Source organism: Akebia trifoliata, chromosome 8, assembly GCF_017979445.1.
Source record: "Akebia trifoliata isolate Shusen 1 chromosome 8, ASM1797944v1, whole genome shotgun sequence".
Classification (NCBI taxonomy): domain Eukaryota; kingdom Viridiplantae; phylum Streptophyta; class Magnoliopsida; order Ranunculales; family Lardizabalaceae; genus Akebia; species Akebia trifoliata.
Window position 1 is genome coordinate 38,598,697 of NC_141382.1, and position 8,226 is coordinate 38,606,922.

The 8,226-nt window shown below is 32.8% G+C and overlaps 1 pseudogene across 1 annotated transcript; it reads left to right on the forward strand.

Moving 5' to 3' along the window:
• The first annotated feature begins 1,412 nt into the window (after window positions 1-1,412).
• Window positions 1,413-6,856, forward strand: LOC147396736 (mitogen-activated protein kinase kinase 3-like; annotated as a pseudogene). The gene is made up of 8 exons (XR_015180915.1): window positions 1,413-2,450; window positions 2,556-2,726; window positions 3,027-3,247; window positions 3,614-3,705; window positions 3,969-4,312; window positions 4,418-4,472; window positions 4,599-4,628; window positions 4,944-6,856. The product of XR_015180915.1 is annotated as a mitogen-activated protein kinase kinase 3-like (transcript).
• Window positions 6,857-8,226: the final 1,370 nt, after the last annotated feature.

The window sequence follows — 8,226 nt, forward strand, 5'->3', positions numbered from 1 at the left end:
GTCCTGCTAACATAAAGAGATGTTATCCTTTAGACAAATTTTTTTAATAAGTTAAAATTTTATTAGAAAAATGAAAAAGGGCTCGAGGTGAACCCATAATTAAAAAAAAACGAAAAAAAAAAAAAAAAAAAAAAAAAAGTAAAATCTCCAAGCTACAAATGTGCTCCCATCTTATTACAAAAATCCTCAAAGAAACACCCGTTAAACGTCTTTGGCCAAATGAAGTTCAGCCCCAATACCGAGAGAATCATATCATAAGTTTGGAATTCTTTCCCTTGAAAGATCTGATGATTCCCCTTGGAGTTAATCCACTCCAAGATATGTTACATTACAAATTAATCACATCAATTTAAATTTTATGACGTGGATCTCTATTCCAAGCTTTGATCGATAACAAACTTGATAAAGTAAGATTTGATGGGTAACAAACTTCATAACGTAAGATTCCTTTGGCGTTGTCAGAACTACAAGCGTTTCTATAATAAAAATTCAACAATTAAGTCTGCTGGGTAATTATCTTTTTCTTAACACCCAACACACCTAATTATTGCATTTTTATTACAAAACCTCCCTTGGAGTTCTAACAAACTCCAAGGGGAACCTTGCTTTGTGAAGTTTGTTAACCACCAAACCTTGGAGTGGGATCCGCATAAAAAATTCAAATTAATGGAGTTAATTTGTTACTTAACATACTTAGAGGAGTGGATCCAACTGCATCAATTTGTGGCATCCCATGATCTGATGCTATGCTACAGGGTATAAAGGACAAAAATTGTAAGAATTTCGAATATTTTTTTAGAAAAAAAGTTAAATTTCAACATTGAAATTTAGTTTTAAAATTTTGCGTTCCGTAGCCATCCACTTTCAACACCTTCCATTAAGCACAAAAATGTTTTCTTGTCATTTTTTTTTCTTTTGAATATGAGTTTTTCCTTGAAATCTAAAAGGCTGTGGTGTTGGATTGCCAATTTTATAATCCATGTGGGCTCAAAGACCCTTAGTAATATTTGAAATCTTACTAAGTTAGGCACGGTAGTCTGATTCCATAAATTAAGGTTTGTTTAGTAACAAACTTGATGAAGTAAGGGAGTTTTTGTAATAAAATTGTTACAGATGTGTCTGCCTGGTAAATCTCTCTTTTGTCGTATTTTTTAAGGGCACCACTTGACCAAGAATCCATCAATTCTCTTCTACAGGCCTTCCTATCTTTATCTATGTTTCTTTCTCCTGCGAGAGGTAGAGGAAAGTGTTTGTATACTTCATCTATTCCACCGGTTTCATACTTAAATTGATAGATAGATGTTCATCAATATTAGTATGAAATCTGTGAAATATACGAAGTTTATTACACTAATTCACGGTTACAAGAAGAAATACACCGATTGATTGATTGATTGAATTATTTGTAAGTATTCAAAACCTCTGTTTCGTTCTCTAATCTCTACATATATTACGATACTTTAACTGCTTTAGGGATTAAGATTTATTTTAGAATTTATGGTTTAATTAAGGGTTGAGATTATACGATCACGGTTAGGTTAGGGTAAATTTTATTTTAGACTATAGAGTTAAATTTAGGGTTGAGGCGACATGATTAAATTCAAATTGGGGTTACTTTATCTGTGTGGGATAAGCTATGATATTAAAGGTTTGAGGCTATGGTTTATAGGGTTTAGGTAATTAATTACATGTCCTAGTCTAGGGTTTAATAAAGGATTGACATTATATAATTATGATTAGGTTAGGGTAACTTTCTTGTGTCCCAAACCCAGATAACTGGTTGTGATTATAGGTTAGGGTAACTTTGTTTTCACAAGTCCTAGTCTAGGGTTTAATAAAGGATTGATATTTTATTTTTAATGATTTTATTTTATTTTTAATAATTTTATGGAGATTTTAAAATGTGAAGAATAGTGGTAATTTAATATTCTTAGTGAGTTTTCGGAGATGGGATTCTGGTTGCTGACATTTGTAATGTGGAATTAGTAGATCCCAAAGTTCCCATTATTGAAATTGATGTGTCTCTTCTTGACAATAATGGAATCCAAAACCAGCTTACAAGGCGTGATTTCGGCCCAATGAACACTACCATCACCATTTTTTATCTTTGTTAATTCATCCACTTTTGGGTTAGTTTATTCATCTTGTTTTGAATTAATCTATTGTTGCAATTAAGATATCTGGGAACTTTTTGATGTGTAGAGTTTTTGGTGAAATTAGTGAAAATAGAGGAAAAAGAAGGTGCAGTGATATTTTGATTGTTTACGAAAGAGACCCAAAATCTATTTTACAAAGTAGGGAAGACTTTGGCTTTATCCAATTGAAATATTATAGTAATGGTGAACTACATATTGATGAACACTTCAGCAAAGAATAAAAGACACAATATAGTATCTCTGCCCTATGTCTCGAAGCCAAGGAGTTTAGAATCACTGACCATCAAATTTCCAGTAAGAAACTATGTTGACTTCAGGTCATTGCTTTATTAGCTCTTCAATTCGAAAAGAAGTTCTGGTTTTATGTTTGCAATGGATTAGAAATTATGTTGACTTCAGGTCATTGCTACTTTCGTTGGAACTGTTGAGTACATGTCACCTGAGAGAATCCGGAATGAGAATTATTCATACCCAGCTGATATTTGGAGCCTCGGATTAGCTCTATTTGAGTGTGCCACAGGAGAATTCCCATACACAGCTAACAACGGACCCGTTAATCTTATGTTACAGGTGAGATTGTTCGATCTTGGTCTCTAATTTCAAATTGTTTCTTCACTTGCATTTATATTTTTCTGCTTAAATTTTCTGTATAAATTGAAAATAATTAAAACTGTAAGCCATCTTTCTGAACCTATATGGCATTGAATAGTTCTTATATTTTGTTGATAGTGTTGTCATGAACCTACAACCTAAGCTATGAGGCATAACAAACATGATTTTGTTTTATGATTATAGCCCTGAAAACACTGATATCTATTCTTTTGCCCCATCGTTGTTTTCAACTTATAACAATTTTATAGTTTATGACAGATTATGTATGATCCATCGCCCTCACCGCCAAAAAGTTCATTTTCCCGAGAGCCGTGCTCCTTCATTGATAGCGGCTACTCAAGGATGCAAATGCAAGACCGACGGCTGAGAAGCTTCTTTCACACCCATTTATCCGAAAGTACGAGGATGCAAGAGTAGACCTAGCGGCATTTGTCCAAAATGTTTTTGATCCAACACAAAGGATGAAGGATTTAGCAGATGTGAGTCCCTGGTTCTTTTTTATTGTACATTTGCCATCAATATATGATGGGTGCGGCCACATCATGTTGTTGGACATGTTTATGAAATGAGGCTTCAATGCGCTCAATCTGCAGATATATCCAATTAAAAAATAACATCAATAGCCATAATTAGGAAAAAAAAGTAATAATAGAAGATCATAGACGATAAACGATAAAAGATTTTTAAAAGCTAGAGGTGTTCAAGTTGTTTAGTTTGCATTATACTTATAAAAAAAGTTGTTCAGTTTGCACCATCATGGCTAAAACTAAAGTTGTCTTATATTGTTTATGGGGATTTGTTAAAATGAATATGAATTAATAACTCACCTTTTTTTTCCTGTCCAGATGCTTACCATACACTACTACCTACTTTTTGATGGACCTGATGAGCTCTGGCGTCATGCAAAGAACTTATATAACGAGGATTCAACTTTCAGGTATTGAATGTTTTAGTTTTGATGCAACATATTTTTCACTTTCTTAGGATATTTTGGAAAAATGAAATTAATCATTGAAAAAATGGCACAAATGGCATGGGTCCACGTAAATGTCAACATGAAGGACTTACTACCTTTGTATTAAAAGAGTAGAATTCTGGGTCTTGAAAAGATTTAGGAATTTTTGTCTTTTAGAGAAATGGGGAGGACTCGGGTGACTGGTCTTTTCTCAATTGCTAATCGACACTTTTCTTTCTTTCTAGTTTTTCAGAGAAACTCCTTGTGGGCCCGCATGAAATCTTTGCATCTTTAACAAACATTCGAAGAACATTAGCAGGTGACTGGCCCCCCAAAAGACTCGTGCACGTTGTTGAGAAACTTCAGTGTCAGGCACATGGCCAAGATGGAGTTGCCATTCGAGTATCCGGGTCATTTATAATAGGAAACCAATTCCTTATTTGTGGAGATGGATTACAAGCGGAGGGTATGCCCCATTTTCATGACATTTCAATTGATATTGCAAGCAAGTGGATGGGAATCTTTCAAGAGCTATATGTCACCCAGCAGAAAATTATTATTGGATCTCTCGCTCTTTCTCCCCTCCAAGGTTTGTAGATTTGACACTTGTTTACAAGTTTGGTTTTACTCCAAAGTTGAACATGTTTATTGTCTGATGATGGAGTTAAACTCCATAACAAAGATTATGATGTAGGAGCACTTGCAAATAACCTGAGTCAGTCCTTTAGATACAACATGATGCTGAAGAGGTATCTAATACCACATACACTTGAACTAGCTGATTTATTAAATGCATTCTTTTGGTTTGATCAATGTGTAGCTTATGTATTATTGTTCTGTGGAGGTAATTTGGTTCTTCTTGTGCGTGGCTGTAGGTTCATGGATCTCTTGAGCGAGATGATGAGGTAAAATTTCCAATTCTTTTTAGGGATTGTTAAGCATTACCTTCCAAAAAATAAAATAAAAACTACGTCAAGTGAAGATGGAAAACAGATAAACAGACGGGTTTGGGGTTTCAAAAATGTCAATTTCATTGATTATATTAATGATATATGGGGGTTGGGGTTGAGAAAAATAGTTGAGGCAATCTTTGGAATTTTCAATTTTTATTATGTAAATCTTTAGAATTGTCCCCTTTTTTTAGGTTGGTAAATCTTTGTAGCTGTCTTATTGTTCTCACTGAGCGTGAGCTGTATATTTTGATGAATGGAATAATGCAGGATGTTTACTTTGACGATGACTCAGCTGAAGTCGTGATCTCTTTATTGAGGCTTGGTGATGACAGGAGAGGTAAGAGTTTCAAAGTCATTGGTACACTCGCATGCACTCATGTCCAAAGGAGACAAAATTTATGGGGTCAATTGAGTAGTTGATATAATAACGCGTAAGGAATACGCGTAGTGCACAAGCTAAGTTAGGGAGTTAAATCTACCACTCAACTGGTGCCAAAAATATATCCTAGGCTGAAAATGACCCTTCAAAGTATGCCACACTATATATAACAAAAGTATGAGTATGAAGTTTGTGAATGATGACATGATAGACCTGTGTTTAAAAACCACCTTCACCTTCAAGTTACTGATCCCACTAAAAACAGCCATGCCCCAGAAGGAGCATAATACATTTTATAAGTGTTACATTAACATAGATTTCCAAATAAAATGAACTCTTTGCCAAAGAAATCTGACCTTATTCAGAAGACACCAAGCTGCTTGTTACATAGTTTGTGAAATAAATGGAAAGTTGACGTATTTTCGGGGTGAGAAGTCATTCTTTTTTTCATCTATTATTTCACCAATTTGAGAACTTGGCACCCCCTTTAAACATTTGTGTAGTTTGGATTATTGAGATTCTTTTCATGTATGTTGTATTGTACTAATTTGATATATGTTGTATTTACTAATGTCGAGATTAAAAGTTCATTAGCTTTTTTTGTAGTTGAATTATTTAATCATCTTTGAATTGGTACAACCTGTTGAGTAAGAGATGGTGAATGTGTCTATTTGTTGGAGCTTTCAGTTGGATATGAGGACACTTGGTTGTTTATTTATGTTATTTGAAGGGTTTCTGATCTGTTGTGTATTTTGTTGTGCTAAGGCTATTTTCGTGGAAAACTTGGATTCATTTACTGGGTGAATTAATTTTAGGTGGTGAATGACTTTGTGTCTCTTGCAAGTTTCATAATTTAGTTTTCTTTAGTTTATGAAATTCCAAGTTTAGGATGCTCTGTTGGGTTTAGGAAATATGGAGAGGGTGCTTACATGAAAACACTTTAAAGAGATACCTTGTTCAATTGTGTATTCAGTTGCACATATATCTTTACATTAATATATTAATAATTTTCACATTTGCATGATTTTGTAAAGGGTGTGTGAGAAGTGTTCCACATACAAGACTCCTACGGCTTATCGTTGCTAGGTCTACAGAAGGTGTGTGTTGAGGATTGTATGTGCACTCTTTTTTTGCTTGGAGCTACAACTTTATAAGCATGAAATACAACACTCTTTAATGGATTCAACAAGATTGGAAAAGTTTTTTAGACAAATGGGCAAATACTACATGTGAATGTAGAAACTTTAGTTTGGACTTTCTATTTATATTAATTGGAAGATAACTGTATTCCAGAGATTGTTTTTGTTCCTGCTAATTTAGTCTTTTAAATGTTTTAAATTAAGAAAGTCAATATTGCCACACCAACTTTTACTAATGCCACACCAATTCCAGTGTAAATCACTAAAAGAATTGCACACAGTTGGTGTGGCCTTAGTAAAAGTTGGTGCGGCAATTGTAACTCTCTAAAATTAATATTAATCAAAATAAACAGAGTTTTCCATAAATGACTTTGTCTTTTAGATCTGCCAAATTGTCGGGAAAACCTTGTTTGTTATAATTTGTATTTTTGTGGTAAGATTTAGATTTCAATTTTCAATGGTAAATCAATTCTTATCTTTTATAGGGGAAATCCAAACATTGAGGAAAATAAGAAGACATGATAGAGCGGAAAGATTTAGAAGAGATCAAAAGCATCACTATTTGATTGGGTTTTATTTCTAAACAATTATGTGACTCAATTTCATTTGTAAGTAATGGGATTTCAATATATAATACGAATTTTGAGTTGTTTAGTTTAATTTGGAGCTTGTTTTATAATTTTTGTTGTGTTTTTTATTTTTCTGATTTTTTATTTTTTTTACTATTTCGTTTATTGTGATTGGTGAATTAGAGGACCGTCCTATTATTTGTTAAACCTCCATATTCGATGGTCATACTCTATGGATTTTTTTTTTTTATTTTTTTGAAGATCATTCTCCAATAATTTGATAGTTCAGGATCGTAAAACAAATCTACAAGAAAATATTTGACGGGATGGTCTATCAAATTTCTGAAAATTTGACTGGTTGAGACTGTCTAATATGGGCTTGTTTCACATAGTGTCATGGGACTCTTTGGGTCGGATTTTAGAACAACGTTCTATTATTGATGTATTAGGCCCTCAATATTACATTCACAGCCTTGCACGGTTGCTCGGTCGCAACCATCCGTAAGATAGCCATGGCTAAACAACTAATGTCAAGGAATGCCATTTCTCTCTTTTAGTAAGCTTTATGTTATGTGAGAGTTGAATAGTGTGTGTGAGGTCATCCATGGACCATCATTGGTGTTATAGAACTTTTTTGGGTGATTTAAGTATATATCCTTCCAAGTGTTGGTGAATATTTGAGACACCCATTTATTTTTAAATAGACAATATGCTTCCTTGACCTCAATTTACTATAATAGGTTCTAAATGTTTAAGATTGTGATGTTCCAATAATGAATGGATATTCTAAAGTTTTTATTTGTTAATAGATGTGTTTTTAAAGTTCGAATATTCTAAAGTTTTTATTTGTTAATAGATGTGTTTTTAAAGCTCGGATGAAATATTTCAAGAAAATAACATTAGAAATCATATTACGCTAGGAAAATATAATCCAAAACATAGAAATCATCATTTTGAGACAACAAGAAGGTTTATGAGAAAAATCTTGATATCAGAACACCCCTAGTGGCTACATTACGTCTAGGAAAATCCTTTTGAACACAAAACAATAAACTAAAATCAAATAAATTGTTTTGTCAATTTTCACAAAATTTGACAAAATTATCAAAATGTCCCTCATAGGGTCTACGATCATTTCACATCAAAAACCCATAAGTGACACAAATCAATATTCTCATTGAATTTCTTACGAAAAACTGATTAAAAAACATTTCAAAACGTTAAAAAAAAAAAACATTCCAACACAAGAGTCCTCTTTAAGGGTAAAATGGTAATTTTTCAATTCTAAAATTTAAAGATTTGAAACTAATAATTAAAATATTAATTAACGTAAAGTGAAATCTTAATAAATTAAATTAAAATTTTTGAATAAATAAATTTAATTAATCAAGCCCATAAACCAAATTTTAAGTGGTGGCCCATTTATTCAAGTGGGATCCACCTAATATTTAATAAAGAACCCT